Genomic DNA, 15,982 nt, shown 5'->3' with positions numbered 1-15,982 from the left:
TATAGTTGTGGGATGGTTTCACAGGGGCCCAGGCGGCTGCGATGGGTTTTGTGATGACACTTTCTTGACTTCTTGCCATCTCTGGTGCTGCTTCGTTTCTGTCATTTCTTCTTACTCCTGCCCAGAATAACCCCAGCCATATTTTCTCTCTTAATACTCTCCTTTGGATATTGCGTAGTGGTAGCAGATAAAGTCACTGAGAGTACAGCCCGGGAGCCAGGCTTCCTGCTTTCTCACCTAACTCCATCATCAGCTGGTAAACTGGGTATTCTTCAACAATTTCATCATCTCTCTGGCCCCAGATTCCTAGCCTTAACAATCAAGATGATAATAAGACCTTTCATATTGGACTGTAATAAGGATTAAAACAGTCACATTGAGAACAAAACCCCCCTCTTGTGTTGGTGATTGTTAGGCCAATTAACATACCTCATCCTGTGTATGCCACAAGCTTCTGCGTTTGCCTTTCTTTGCCCTGAAGCCTCTCTTGGAGAAAAGACATGGAGGTTTGTTCACGTCCCTGTCATCTGAGTACCACCTCCTGTTTACAGCAGTTCTCCTCCCCACAGCCCTCCCCACCCTCCCTGTGTTCGTTGTGGTCGTGATGCTCTTGTGCTCTGTGATGGGTCCATTCAGTTGCCGTGTGTGTCTTCCCCCAGACTGAAGTTCCCAGATATTTCAGTGTGCGCTTCGTTGACCTTTCTGTCAACATAGCCCACCAGAGGAGATGCCCTGTACTTACTTCTTAAAAATGTGCACATGTTCCCACTAGCCACCTGTGGTCTAGTCTAAGTTTAGGGAAAAAGAAGAAGAGAGAAATGGAGAGGTCGGGGGAAAAGAAGAAAGTAATTGGATGAATTAAATATGAAGACAGAGGACAAGGAAAGAAATGCAGTCTTTTTCCCCCCATATATTAGGTTTCATTAAAAAAAAAATGATTTATGTACCTGTGTATTTTGTTAACTTCTGGAAAAAGCTGTTATGAATTCAAGAGTGGGCGCTTCTTACACATAACGATACATTAGAATCCAATGAAGAACAGCTAGAGGGACCCATTTGCTAGGCACCCTATGGTTAACTCCAGGTTTTTTAGATGTTTAGTTTCGTGGAGCAACCAAAGCTTTGTAGTTCCTTCAGCTTAAATTACTGATCGGAATTTCGTTCTAAGTTCTACCTCATTGATGAAATAGATTTGTTGCTTAAAAACAAATGAATTTGTCGATTAGCTTTGGAGTCAGGCTCAAAATAAAAGGCAGTAGTATTTTAGAGGAAAGCATATACAGTTGACCCTTGAACAACCCGGGGGCAGGCACCAGCCCTCCACCCAGTTGAAAATCCATATATAATTTAGACTTGGTCCTTTCTATCTGCATTCTTGGATTTAACCAAGACACATTTAATGACAATTTAACCAATTGTGTCGAACTTCATTATTGAAAAAATTCTGAGTATACATGGACTCAAGAAGTTCAAACCCATGTTGTTCGAAGTCATCTGTACTTAACCACTCTATCCCCTTATAAAAAATTTTTCCCTTTATCTTTTCTCAAGGGCAGATCAGAGCCAGTCCCTGTGGTGAAAATTGCCGACCATGTTAGTGCATTGTTTCATGTTTACATGTAAAAATTTGTCTATAAATTCCTTCCAACTGAATAATAATATCATCTTAAATTGGTTCTGACTCCCAAGTTCATGACACAACTTCACCTTCCCTTTTTCTCTCTTGATCTATTGTAAAGACTGCTGCTCTTCTTACATGTACTTGGGAGATTAACGCAGTCAGCAAGCTCTCCCTGGTTTATAAAATTGAAAAGGTGACTGAATGATTTCTGTGTACTGAATGGACAATAAAATACAATGGTTCATTCATGTCAGTATATTTTGAATTCATTTTCCAAAGTAAGCACCGATGAGCATTTCATGGCAAAGAAAATTTGAAGTCTCATGTATGCGGGTTTGTCACGTGATGTGTACTACACCCTGGTGAGTGAGGAGCATACAGCATGTTCCTTTCCTGTAATCTAAGCTCCATTTCTGTGGTAGTAGCTTCAGCTCTTAATATCCACTCTTTAGATTCATTCGCAAAAGTCAGAAGAGTTAATTTCTTTGATAATAGTGCTTCAAAGAAAATGAAGATCCTTTTCCATATGCCGAATCTTTGGAACTTTCTGAAGAACACCGTATAGTTTTATCAGTATTGAATATCACAGTCCAGACACTATTTGAAATCAGACTTATAACCTGTGGTTTTAGGAAATTAAAATGCAGTTACATGCTGGAATGTATTGAGCATGCTGTGAAACATGGTCATTTGAGATTTAAATGGCAATCTGTGAAAAACTGCTCTCTTCTCTGGGGCCAGCTTTACTTTTACATGACCCAAACCTTGACTCAGAAAATACAGAGCTTAATATGGGCAATATTGTTAGTCGGCGTGGTGCTTTTTTCACTAAAATCTTGTTCCTCCTTTCAGCTGTTTCAGTAAAGTTCTCTGCGAAAGGCACAGTTGATCACCATGGCTGTCTGTGAGACAGTCTTTGGCTACAAGTGCATCACTGGCTACTTGCAAGAAAACTTACATTTCCCTAACTCTGAATTGCTGACAATGTCTGGAAATTCTATTCTTCCCTGCCCTCAACCCACCCTCCTCCAATCCTGCACATTTTGGGGATTTGGGTTCTTTGGTTATTTGCTCTGCTAAGAAGCCTGCACATTGATAAAAACCTACTGTATTCACTGCTTTACAGTACCATGGGGGGAGGGGCTGGCAAAGTAAAGTAACTTGGAAAATTTTAAAGAGATTCTTTTGTTCATAAATAGATCTCTGTCTCGTCTAAACAAGGGATTTCCAAAGTTCCTCAAAAGATTTTTAAGTAAATGTGGTAGATTGTTTTTTAAATTAATAGTTGGATATGTATAGACTTCAAAATTTTTGCATTACAGTTACCTGTTACTTTTTTGGATTAATTTAATTACTTTTTAAAATGTTTGAAACACTAGTAGAAAAGTTGCTCAAATGCATAAAACCACTACCAAGAAGGAAAATAAAATGATTCATACTACAGCAACAATCATTGTTAATTTTTTTATGATCTTCTCATCTTTTTTTTCTGTGTACTTAGCTGTTTGTATTTTTTTAAAAAAACAAATCATGCTTCACATTTTTGTAGTTATTCTTAATACTTTGTGTTGCTTCTTACTTTTAGTAAAAACTGCTTGACCACTAATGTGGTTGATGATTCACCAAACAGATGCCTCTACTTACGTGATAGACAGTATCTAATACAGATACTTCACAAGCATCACTGAAAGAGTAAACCCAGTGGTTTGGAGTCGGTTTGAGAACCATGATAAGCTATGATTTGATTTGATTCTTAATGTTGCAGAGTATTGTACTGCCAACTGAAAATTGGCATTTGCCAACTGCCTCTACCAGGATTAAGTTACAAAATTTTGTAGCCACTGACTTTCAGCACTCCTGAAGGGAGTTCAGGATCAGGAATGAGGCACTCTGTGCTCTGCGAAAAACTGGCAGAACAGGCGTTTAGATAGTTAGATATTTTCAGGAGAATATTTTTATGATCCCAGTGGAGCCCAATTTTTGTATCTCCTCATATCTAGAAAAGCACTAAAATCAGTAACAGAGACATCTGCTTGTTGTGACTCGCAGCAAACCTCTACAGGATGTGTGCTGGACTGCTCATACCCCCTCACCAGAATCACACCTCCTGCTGACCGCTCCCCACCTCTCTAAAATACTGCCTCTTGGGCTGTAGTCCTTGTTTTGCCCCAAATAAAACTTAACTCACAGCTCTTACATTGAGCTTTTTTTTTTTTTTTTCAGTCGACAGTACTATTTGTTGGTAGTAAAATCCTTTTGGTTCTAGATTTATTAAAAAAATTAAAACTTTATTGAGTATATGCTGTTTCCCAAGCACTATTCTACTCTGTGTTCCCCTGTTACCTTATTTTATGCTCAGAACATAATTGAATGCTTCACCACTGATCCCTCGGGTATTATTTATTACAAAAATGATGTCTTTTAATCAGGAATATAATCTTAATTCAAACATTACAGTGTAATATTTGTATAAGTACTTTTTGTATTTCAGAGGTGCTGATTAGAATCAGCTTTATTTCTCTTTCCACTTAGAGTTACAGAAGCATATATTTTATCACAGATTAGTCTAGCTTTCACTCTTTTTCTGTACACGTTTTGAAATATTTGCAAGAAATTTCTTTATTTTTGTATAAGGTAACTAAGCCATAAATTATTAGTAAGGATATCAAATTTAAATTTACCATAAAAAAATAATAGCACCTAATTCTGACTTAGTGCTTTTATGCATTTTGCCAGGTTAGAGAACTTTTTAGGGAACATAAAATCTTCCCAGCAGCTGTCAGAAATCTAAACTAGTACAAGAAGCTTTTTCCTAATTTGATCCCCATCCCCTGAAACTTGGAGCCTCCAAATTTTGTTTTATGTTGTTTCATTTGTCTCTTTTCTGTCTTTACTCCATCCCCCTTTCTCCCTGGCACTTTTTCTGTACCTCTGCAGTTTCTGTCGTGTATGCCCGTAGGAAAAAGCAAGTCCCACTTTGGCTGTCTGTGTGTGTGAAGTGGCCAGGCTCAGAAAGAGCTCTGGCTCAGACCGGCTTGCTTGGTTCCTCCACGCCTGACATCACGTCCTGAATGTTGTGCTTATGGTCCCTCAAAAGAGGATGGACCTCAGCTATAATGTCATCCTAATCACTGGGAAACAATGCCTGTGAGAAAGCAAATGTACTGAAACTTCCTAGGGTCCCTAAAAATGTGCTGCAGTGATAACTTATAGTTAAGTAGACAGTGGCTTTCTAAATCATTTTAGATTTGGAATTAAGTTGTTACGCTTTTTTTTTTTTTTAAGTTGTTATTCTTTTAATTCTCCTCTGGGTAAGTCCAGATTTGATGTTGACCTGCCCATTTGAAGTTGCAAAATGAATAATGTTGATTGTTGGATACTTGAAAAAGTGAAAGTGAAAGTCGCTCAGTCGTGTCTGTCTCTTTGCGACTCCATGGACTAGACAGTCCATGGAATTCTCCAGGCCAGAATACTGGAGTGTGTAGCCTTTCCCTTCTCCAGGGGATCTTCCCAGCCCAGGGATGGAACCTGGGTCTCCTACATTGCAGGCGGATTCTTTACCAGCTGAGCCACAAGGGAATCCCTGTTGGGTACTACTTAACAAGCATAAATTCTTTGTTGCCAGTAAAGATGGCTCTGTTAGATGTAGCCAGTTGGAGATAGAACTCATTGTAGCCTACTACATGTCATAAAGAACCGTGTAACCAGCCATGTGTTAGTCACTCAGTTGTGTCCAGTTCTTTGTGACCCCATGGACTGTAGCCCGTCAGGCTTCTCTGTCCGTGGAATTCTCTAGGCAAGAGTACTGGAATGGGTGGCCATTCCCTTCTCCAGGGGTTCTTCCTGACCCAGGGATCAAACCCGGGTCTCCTACATTGCCGGCAGATTATTGTCTGAGCCACCAGGGAAGCCCCATAAACAGACCAGGCAGCAAACCAAGAAAATATCTTTGGAAATTTGGCTCTTACATTTGGTGAATCTGGGGAATGTGTTTTCATATGGAAAATGTAGAAAGTTACAGTCTCCTCTAATTTTTTTCAGTTTATCCCCTTCCACTTAAAGATATCACTTTATTATTAGTGTATTTTCCCACCTAACTCCTTTTCAAAGATATGCCTTCTTTATTCAGATGTTAGTATAGCACTGACATGACTCCTGGTTTAAAAATTAGAAGCTACGTTTCCCTAGTTTGCATGATCTTTTAATGAGGACACTAAGGAGCAAAACAAGTCTTTCCTATAATATTTATGCATAAGAGTAAAGTATTATAATGTTTTAATATTTGCATTTTCTATTAAAATGTGAAGCTGAGACTCATTAAGGTAAACTTCAACAGTTGTAAACAACTGTTCTCATTTTTAAAAGTGTTTTTTTAAAAGCCAGTCTTATAGAGACATTTTTTAAATACTGTTTTACAAGTTTTTACTAGCCAGTCTTTACTCAATAAGGCATGTATGTGTGAGCAGTAAGTCAGTGACTGAAAGTTGTTAGAGCCTTGGCCAGAGGCAACCTGAAATACCTCTGAAAATGTGTGAAAGCAGACTTAAGATTTCCATTTAGCTGTTAAGGAAATGTTTCTCTTGATTTCTTTCTTTTCGCTTATGTAATAGAAATAATTGTTTAAATAATCCTTTTTATAGTCACCCAGTTTTCAATATAAATAATTCTATAATAATAAAAATTATTTCAGTATGATTCTAACAGGCTTAAAAATATCATGATACTTCAGAATATGTCTATAAATGCTAGTGATGCCTGGTTCTAATGTGTGACACCTTGCTATGCTATTTTGTTTATTGTTTGAACGAAAACTGACATTTTTTGTATCATGAAGGGATTGTCCAAAATGTCAGTTAAAGAATAAAAATAAAGCCAATAACCTGCTGTTTAAATGCTGGATGAACTGTGATATTCTGTTGAATATGAGACATCATCAAGTTTTAGCCCTTTATTTTAGCTACTACTAAGAAACAGTGTTGCCAATTAGACACTGACTCCATGAATTATAAGATGCATTTGGGTTTCAGAAAAGTTAGAATGTGTAAGAATGTGGATCTTAACAAAGAAATGGGATTCAGTCTGTGCCCTCTAATAGCTGACAAAGCCATGGCGTGTCAAGGAGGCTTGTTTCTAGCTGTTAGGGAGCTTTGTGGCATCTTAATTTTAGGCATTAGATATGTTATACTTGGAGTGTGCACTTACGTATCAGAGTTGGAAGATGTTAATTTCAGGTGCTTTTATATAAAAATAAGTTTATTGTCATTGGTGATAATAGAGTTCTTTGAATACTCTCATCTAGGTACTTTGGAAAATTTGGAGAAGACATGTAACTACAAGGATATTTTATTGTAATAAAAGTGAAAACTTACTACCCCAAATCATTGAAATGCTGTAAGCACTGTCCATCTCCATACATTCTGGTTTTAAACAAATTTAAAAACAATTTTTTAAACTTTGTCTGATGTTGGAAAGCAGCAGTGAAAGGAGAGAATTTAAAAGCTTTGCTTAGCCAGTAAATTTAGTGATCTCTGACAATCAATGGAATGCTTAAAGATTAAATAAGTAAAGAAAGGGGAAACGATGATATCCCAGAATGTCATCAGCCCTAAAATCATTTGCAGTTGACCGAACATCTTCCTACCTTGTGAATTATCGGTCAGTACTCTGTATTGTGGAGCCTGCATCATGTGATATTCAATCCAGTGCCTGATGGCTATTGGAGAAACTGACCCAAAATGGCAAGTGTAGCAGCCCGAATTTCTGAAATCATTCATACCCAACTTCAGTGTGAGAATAGTCTCTGCATTTGCCTGCAAGGTACTTTAAACTGATTAGATTCTGTTTTGTGGATGTTTAATATACATTCTCTCTGCAGAAAAATAAGCAAGCTATAACATGAAGGTATGAGGAGGTCTGTTTATTTTATGAATGTTCCTTCTTGTGATGCTGGCAAAATGTTTTTTAATGTAAACATGGAAACTGGGGTAGAATTCCTGTTCTTGTAAGAAATGTATTTTCCTAGCTGCCATTCATTTGAAATAGACCTCATTTAGAGCAGACTTGACTTGTTCATGCTTCTGTGGAGTGTTCACCAATAATAAAATAAAATTTGCTGAAAATAGGAAAGACAGTTTTGACACATAGGGAAAGAATAAAGTTACCTACCTCCTAGCAAAATAAGAAAACAGGAATAAAAATCGAAGCACTTGTAATGCTAAAGAGAGAGACTGTCTTAGTCTGATTTCTTTCCAGAAGCAGATCTGACACATGGGTTTGCACTCAGATGATTCATTTGAGAAATTGTCTTAGAGAACGGGAGGAGGGGACTAGAGAGAGTGAACTAGGGAAGGAGGGAAAGGATAGAAGGCTGTGTTACTGTATGAGCTACCACTTTAAGGACTGGAGGTCAGCCCTTCTAAGCGCCTTTCTGGTATGTGTCTCAGAGTTGGCCACCTGAGGGATCGAAGCCTGTCCCCTGGCTGATGGTTGTCTCGTTGGGTGTTAACGCCTCTGCATTTTCAGTTTGTACCTGTACAAATAAAGAGCAGGCTCCTGTGGCCCAGCAGGCTGCTGTCTCTGAAAGGCAGAAAGCGAGACAGACAGACCTTCTGTCCTTCATGGAACTACATGCCACAGTTGTAGCGTGAGCCAGGTGAGGCCAAGGGCTGTAAGAGGCAATCCCAAGAGAGGTCTAGTGTAGGACACCGAAAAGTACAGAAGGAGGTGACAGGTCTCTGATGTCAGCTGAACATGTCAGGTGCATTCGAGCAGATAGAGTAAGGACCACAAACAAGTATTAATTCCGGTGTTGTGCTTTATGACTGGTGTAAATTACTCATCCCGGCCCTCAGTGAATTTAGCAAAGGATACTCCAGCTGTTTGAGGAAAATGAAAAAAGTAGTATATTGGTGGTAATGTATAATGCAGTTAGTTCACATAGCAGCGTCCTCAGCTCTGATTTGGACAGGGTGTGGGAGATGGAACACTAATTGATGAAGTGATCTAAGTTAGAATTTTAAAAGAAACAGAATCCAAGAGCTCTAGGCAAAGAAGAGCGTATTCAGAAGGTCTGAGGAGCAGAGGACACTGCTAGAGTTGAGAGTGGCCGTGGGCTTGGAGCAAGGAGAGGCAGCTGGCCAGTGCAGGACTTTGTGAATCATTATCCGGAGTTCAGCTTTTTCTTCTGAAAACACTGGAAGGCCATGAAAGGGTTTTCAGCCCTGAGTGACATCAACAGAGTGTTATTTCTACTTCACAAGTGGAGAATGAATGGGACTTGGTAAAGATTGGAGGTAGGAAGACCAACTAGAAGGGTTTTGTATACAGCATTTTAAGCAGAAGATATTGGTGGCTGAGATAGGGTAGGTGGGAATGGTTGGTAACAGAGACGGAGAGAGAGGCTAGTAAAACTCTTCAAAAGTGGGATGTACAGGACTGGCTGGGTTCACTGTTGATGGTAATGGGGAGGGGAGAAAGTTATCACAAGAGTGATGGGTTCTGACAGGAACTGGGTTCATTCTCTCATTTCTGAAGTGAGAAGCATGAAGATGAGCAGATTTTTCAGAGAAGGAAATAATGAGTTTTACTTTGGACCTGATGAATTAAAGGTGCTTGTAGACATCTGGTAGAGGTGTCGGGAGGTGCCACCCTAAATCTTCCTCACTGTTGTGATCAGAAGATTGAAATTCCACTGTAGTTTTAGGTGCAGTCAAGCAGTTTCAGATAGTGAACTTACCCAGGTGGCTCAATGGTAAAGAATCCTCCTGCCAGTGCAGGAGACGCAGGTTTGATCCCTGGGTCGGGAAGATCCCTTGGAGAAGGAAATGGCTAATCCACTCCAGTATTCTTACCTGGAGAATCCCATGGACAGAGGAGCCTAATGGGCTACAGCCCTGAGATTGCAAAGAATCAAACGCAGCTGAGCACACACACATGCATGCACTCTAGGCCACTGTTAGAAACGTCCCTTTACATTGTGACATAATGACACATTCCTCGAGTACCTGCTTGCCTTCTGTGTCTCTGTCTCTGTCTCTGTCTCTGTCTCTGTCTCTCACACACACACACACACACACACACGGCTGAAACAAAAATATGCTGAACAATATGCATCCTTTCTCATTTGATGCTCTGTAGCATTTTATTTTTGTGTTAATTTTTTAAAAAAACCTTATTGACTTTGTTATAATACTGCTTCTGTTCTATGTCTTGGTCCTTTAGCCACAAGACATGTGGGATCCCAGCTACCTGACCAGGGATCAAACCCACACCCCCTGCATTTGAAGGCGAAGTCTTAACCATTGGACAGCCGGGGAAGTCCCACGTTTTGAATTTGTTGTAGTTTTTTTCACACTCTAAGAAATGCCATTCACAGTCCATTACATTGATCCATAACAGTGAATGCCACTCACAATTTGAAAAACACCAGTCTGGGAGAACCGAAAGACGAGGGGGCCTGGGGCCTCTCTCCCTCTCTGCCACCTGTTCTGTTTTGGTACACGTAGTATTGGTAGCTGAGACTCGTATAACTCATATTTCTTGGTCCAAGCACTGTGCTAAAACCCTTAACACGTGTCATCTTCCTTCATCCTCACAGTGCCTGTCTTATTCTTTTCTCTAAACCTGCATGCATGAGGCAGACAGCTGGTTAGAGGTAGAAAGGGGTTGGGACGAGGAGCACATCGTAGAATATTCCTGTCACTGAGAAGACCTGTACAGATGACTGACTTGACACCTCACTGCTGTAGTTCACTAGAGGCCTCTGCCAAGTACTGGAGATTGTCCATGGTGGGTACACACAGCCCATGGCCCTAAGAGCTGGGGTCAGACCAAGGAATGTGCTCACACAACCCAGTTACTGTCCTGAGACGCTGTAGTTGAGTGACCAGTTTCTACCCTGGATAGCTTCAGTGGAGGGCTTCGGGATCAGATATTTGGGGTCTGGCTGATGAAATTCAGGTGTTGGACATAAAGGACTCACTCATTAAAAGCCTGAGGAAAGTTTTGGCTCTCGCCAAGGACTACATGGGCAAGGGGGGGAAAAGTACACGTTTAAAGCCGCTTTATTTCATTGTAGTTGTACCTCTCTGGGCTTTGCTTGTCTGTTGCTAACAGGCTCTCCTCTGTTTCTTAATTCTTTAGTGATAATATCAATAATTAGTCTTTTATTCTTAGGTTTGTGCACATACATGGGCTTTGGGTAGGAAATGTCGCTTGTTTATTGATAAGTATCTGATTGGTTCTTTCCCCATTGCCTCTGTAACAATACATTTAGACTTAGGACTGAAGCACAGATTTAAAAGGAGTCTTCTGTCAGTCATGGTCAAGATTTTAATATTTTTATGTTTTACTGGGTTCTGATTTTGTAATTTTATTGATCCAATACTCCAAAGATTCTGTCCCTAACTAACTAGCTACTTAACTGAAAACTGGCTAGAGCTAAACAAAATTCTGTTCTATGGTATCACACAATAATATCATTGTTTTATCATGTATGATCTAGCAAACCACCCAGTCATATGCCTTATTTTTAAAACAACTCTCCACTTTTATTTGCAGTGTAACTGTCTTTGTCTTCCAAATGGCTGGTTTCTGCAGATGTGTCTCCTTGGACAGATTCTGAACTGAAATACTATGCATGATGACTCTGTTACACAAAGATGCTTGTTAAAAAATATTTTACTCTCAATATCTATTATTTGAATATGCTAGAGAAAATTTAAATAAGGATAATTTGTGTTTTCTTCTCTTAATTCCTTTCTAGCTCACTCAGTCTCACGTTGCATAGATAATTTCTTTGCAGACCACAGCAGAGTCATTTAATGCAGTCTGAGCCTTGGTGTCAAGAACTCTGAGTTCTGATTTCACAGATCTAAGTTAAATTCTCTTCTTAAAAACCTCTCTCTCTTCCGAAGAGTAGGTGGTGAAGTGTGACAGTGCTTATGAAAGAATGTAATGAAAGTACTCCAAAGGGACCTGTAATAACACTTAGGCTGTTTAAAACTTTCTCATTTGCATTTTTTCTTACCTGTCATCTATACCAGCCTTAACAATACAAAGCAAATTATTGCTCTTATAGGAACTTTGCTCTTCATTTTAAAGTAATACCAGACAATTCCTCCAATCTCTGATAAAACCAAAGGAAAATTTTCTGGGTCAGTGAAGTTAGAGGGTATGAGGAGGGAGAAGATTAGATATGATAATGTGATATTCTGACTAAATGTTAGTAAGTATATTTGAACTATTTTACTAAATTTGCGGTATCCTTGTCCTTTAAAATAATGAATAATGTTTTCAGAAAAAGTCTCATGGAGTCTATTGATTATAAATTGAATTTTTAAAAAAATGTCTCTTTTAAAACACACCCTAATGTTAAATTCATTTTGCGAATCCTTTGATAAAACAAAGGCTCTTTGCAGTGCAGTTAGTCACCAAGTTATATTGTCATTTTAAAAATTAGAATTTTTGAACATGTTTTCTTGAAGCATTTAAAGTGCACTCAAGAAGGCAAGTAAAAGCAGAAGGGGACCATTTAGTTTATTTGTACTTTGTGAATTTGGAACTAGTGCTAGAATTTGCTTTGGGAGATAGTCCTGGCCTTAAATGGCAAGCTGTAGCCATTTCTTTCATAACTGTTTAAATGTGTAACTGATTCAAGACTTAGGAAGAAATATTTGAGGTATAGGAAGAGCTCTTAAAGATTTATTTTAAACTTTAAAAAAACTGGAATTAACTTTAGAAAGTGTCAGCTTTTAGGGACTTGTGACTGTGTAGCTGAGCAACATGAAGACAAGACTTGGTGTCCATGTTAGAAGCTGGGGGTGTGGGGCTCACAGGAAAGAGACCCAGGAATGTGCTGGAACAAAGCAGAGTCTCTTCTTAGGCTCTTGTTGTCCAGAGGTTTTATGTCTTGATGGTAATACTTTGTGGTAACTGACTTTGGCTGCTGGTTAGCTTGTTTATGTAATGACAAGAAAGGAGTTTTAATGTTTTTATTACAGTACCCCCTCCACCTTTTCATTGTTAAAACATTTTGCTCCAAAGTAGACATTTTTCAGTGCAATGAAATGAAAGCAAAAACCTGGAGCATTAGATCATTTGGGGAGATTTGAGTCAGCAGGTAACAAATGGATTCCATCCTGAGCAAATGTGAACTAGTGCAAATCCAGCAGAAGGTCTGAAGTGCATGGAACTGGATGGGTGGCACAAAAAAAGGGCTGAAAGAGTCTCATAAAGGTTAAAGCAAAAACACCAAAACCTGGGTAGCTATAAGAGGTTAAAAGAAAATATTTTTCCTTTGAGCGAAAGGGTAGTATACCGGAAGACATGTGGCAAAGCTTATTCAGTTCCATACTTTTTGTTTGTCACCTTGGAGAGGGGAGCTTGCTTTGTGGAAGTAGTTGCGTGTTCTTGTCTAGTAGTCAGAGGTAATAGAATTAAAAGAGACAGGTGATGATGGGACTCCGTAACCAAGCTTTTGAGCAGCAATAGAGCAGCCTGTAGCCCGTGGCTATCTCCATAGAATCTGTAAATTCTGGTCAAGCAGCTGACTTTGGCTGTGAGTCACTGTCGGGTTTGGGCCCAAATTCCTCTCTTCAGCCACATCATCGCTTTAGCTGTGCAGGTTCTGAAAAATCTGGAGCATGGGTATTCTCTACTTGTCTCTGGAATTCTCAGCCTCTCTGGAGATGCAGACATAAATGAGTCCAGAATGTGAGGCAGGAGACAGAGCCTTTCGTTCCAAATGAGCCAGAGGCATTTTTGACAGGTTGTTTGCATTAGCATCATTTCCTTCCATTTTATTGTGGTTAATCGATGGGAGTTTGACAAAGATTTCGGATACTACTCTCGTTCTAAAAATGGATCAACCCAAAGCCCAATTTAAATCTGTTGTGACCTGATTAATTTTAACATTTATTACACATTCAGAAATGAAGGAAAACAATCCGAAAATGATTTGAGAATTCAGACATTGAGTAATCAACATGTGGTACTAATTAACGAGAGAGCTGATGAAAGTCGGGTAGCTGTTCTGAAGATCCGTCTCTGTTGCTTGTCTCTGAAGGGTATGAGATTAGGATCAGCACCATGAACCACAGACATTTACTCAAAGCCTACCCAGCGCTGCAAATCATGTGTCTGTGTATCCTCACAGCCCAGGGCACGTGGTGTCTGGGGCTCTGGTTCAGTTCCCACCCTTGAGGAGTTCACTGTCAGGTTGGAAAGACCATCCACATACATAATGCTAAGGAGCAGCTAGATCATTGTTCCTATAAATAAAAGGTGGGGTTTTTTTCCTGCATTTTTCAATAGTGCTTTTTAGCACTATTTTTAATGGATGTGTCAAGTGGCTTGATTGTGGTAATCCTTACACGATGTATGCATGTATCAAAACTTTGTGTTGTACACTTTAAGTGCACTTGGTCCTTAACAACTCAAATTTGTACTGGGTGTGTCTACTTATATACGTATTTTTTTCAGTAGTTAATACTGCAATACTGCACTGTCCAAGGTTAGTTGAATCAGAACGAACAGAACACAAATAAATACAGAACTAATAGGATACAGAACCTTGGGTACAGGGGACCCACGTATACAAAGGGACAGCTATAATCAACACTTGTACTTTTGACTGTGCAGAGGGTTGGTACCCCTAATCCCGCTTTGTTTTAGGGCGACTGTATATACAATCTTAATTTTTATTTGTCAAATACACCTTAATAAAACTGGGAGGAGACACACCACTTTTAACTGGTCATAATTAAAGAGGACGCTAAGGTGACATTAAGATGGCTTGCAGGAACAAATTGCTGGAAATCTTAACTATTTTCCCAAGCGAAGGTGACAGAAGAATAAATGAGTACTGCATGCGTTTTCTTTGCTAATTGTTTTCACGTATTGAGCTTATTGCCCATTCCATTTTGGCTTCTAAATTGTGAGAACAGTTAGAAATGAATGGATAGACACGTAAAATCTCTGCATCTTTCACAAGGGACATGAGTTGTGCTTTCTCTAATTTGTTTGCATAAAAGATTTTCGAAACTGTTGTTACAGCCATTACCTCTGTTCACTGACCTTTGCACTCCTACTGTTGTTTGAGATTAAAAATAAAACCCTGAAGTATACAGTTGCATGTCTTGAGAAAGAAAAGCTATAGAATCCTGGGATAAGCTGGATTGTGGCTGGTGACTCTGGGCCTAGAAGAGGAGCTCCCTGCAGTCTTTCTTCCTAGATAAGCATACTTGTGTTTGTGTTAAGCATGGTTCATAACTTAACCCAGCAGGTCATTATTATTTTGGCATTCAGTGGATCACAGAATTCACAGTGGGGAGAGATGGTTGTGTGTAACTTGCCTTCACTTAGCTCAACCTTTTGTTAAGGTTTTTGAGGGATCTAATTTGATGTTTTGTTTTGTCTATTGCCTCCCCACACCTCCCCCTCCCCGACCACCTTGGTATCATTTGCTCATGTTAAATATTACTTTATTTTTAAAATTTTTTTGTAAGCTTAATCTAGTTAAGTGCCATTCTTGTAGATATCCAGGTTTGCTTTAACGGTTTGAGTGTTTGTATGTAAAAGAAATTTTAGACATACATTCATTCATTTTTGAAAAAATACTCAAATTTCATTTTAAGATAGCTCTTAATTACAGTAGATAAATGGAGAGTCCTGATACCAATAAGACTTTTTTTTCAGTCAAGAAAGTATCTTATTCTCCTACTCATCTTGAATAATAAATTACTTAAGAAAATAAAACATAGTTATTAAATTGGATCAGACTCGTTAAAAATTGGCTTTATTGATCAAAGTTTTATTTTACAGCATTGTTGTTGTTGTTGTTGTTGTTGAGTTGCTAAGTTGTGTCTGATTCTTGGCGACCCCTTGAACTGCAGCACTCCAGGCTTCCGTGTCCTTCACCATCTCCTGGAGTCTGTTCAAACTCCTGTTGATTGAGTTGGTGATGCTATCTCATCCTCTGTCTCCCCCTTCTCTTCCTGTCCTCAGTCTTTCCCAGCAGCGGTGTCTTTTCCAATGAGTTGGCTCTTCCCATCGAATGGCCAGAGTATTAGAGCTTCAGCTTCAGCATCAGTCCTTCCAGTGAATACACACTGTTGATTTCCTTTAGAATTGATTGGATTCATCTCCCTGATGTCCATTATAACGTTGTTTGAATTTTAAACCACAAAGAAGTAATTTATCTTTAGGTTCAAAAGCAGGCAGTGTTAAACAACATGATACATAATGAAACCTGAAATATTTTAAATTTGTTTATAAGGCACTACAGTTCTGCTTTTGTTTATGAAAGTCAGTAGTCCATGGGGTTGCAAGGAGTTGGACATGACTGAGCGACTGAACTGAACT

At 39.1% G+C, this 15,982-nt stretch overlaps 1 protein-coding gene across 9 annotated transcripts in view; it reads left to right on the top strand.

Annotated features, from left to right (window-relative positions):
- ATE1 (arginyltransferase 1) overlaps positions 1-15,982 on the top strand; it is a 154,596-nt gene that overhangs the window by 117,227 nt on the left and 21,387 nt on the right. The gene's annotated exons all lie outside the window — the stretch shown is intronic.

Source organism: Dama dama, chromosome 15, assembly GCF_033118175.1.
Source record: "Dama dama isolate Ldn47 chromosome 15, ASM3311817v1, whole genome shotgun sequence".
Lineage (NCBI taxonomy): Eukaryota > Metazoa > Chordata > Mammalia > Artiodactyla > Cervidae > Dama > Dama dama.
This window is presented reverse-complemented; position numbering and strand designations above follow the sequence as displayed.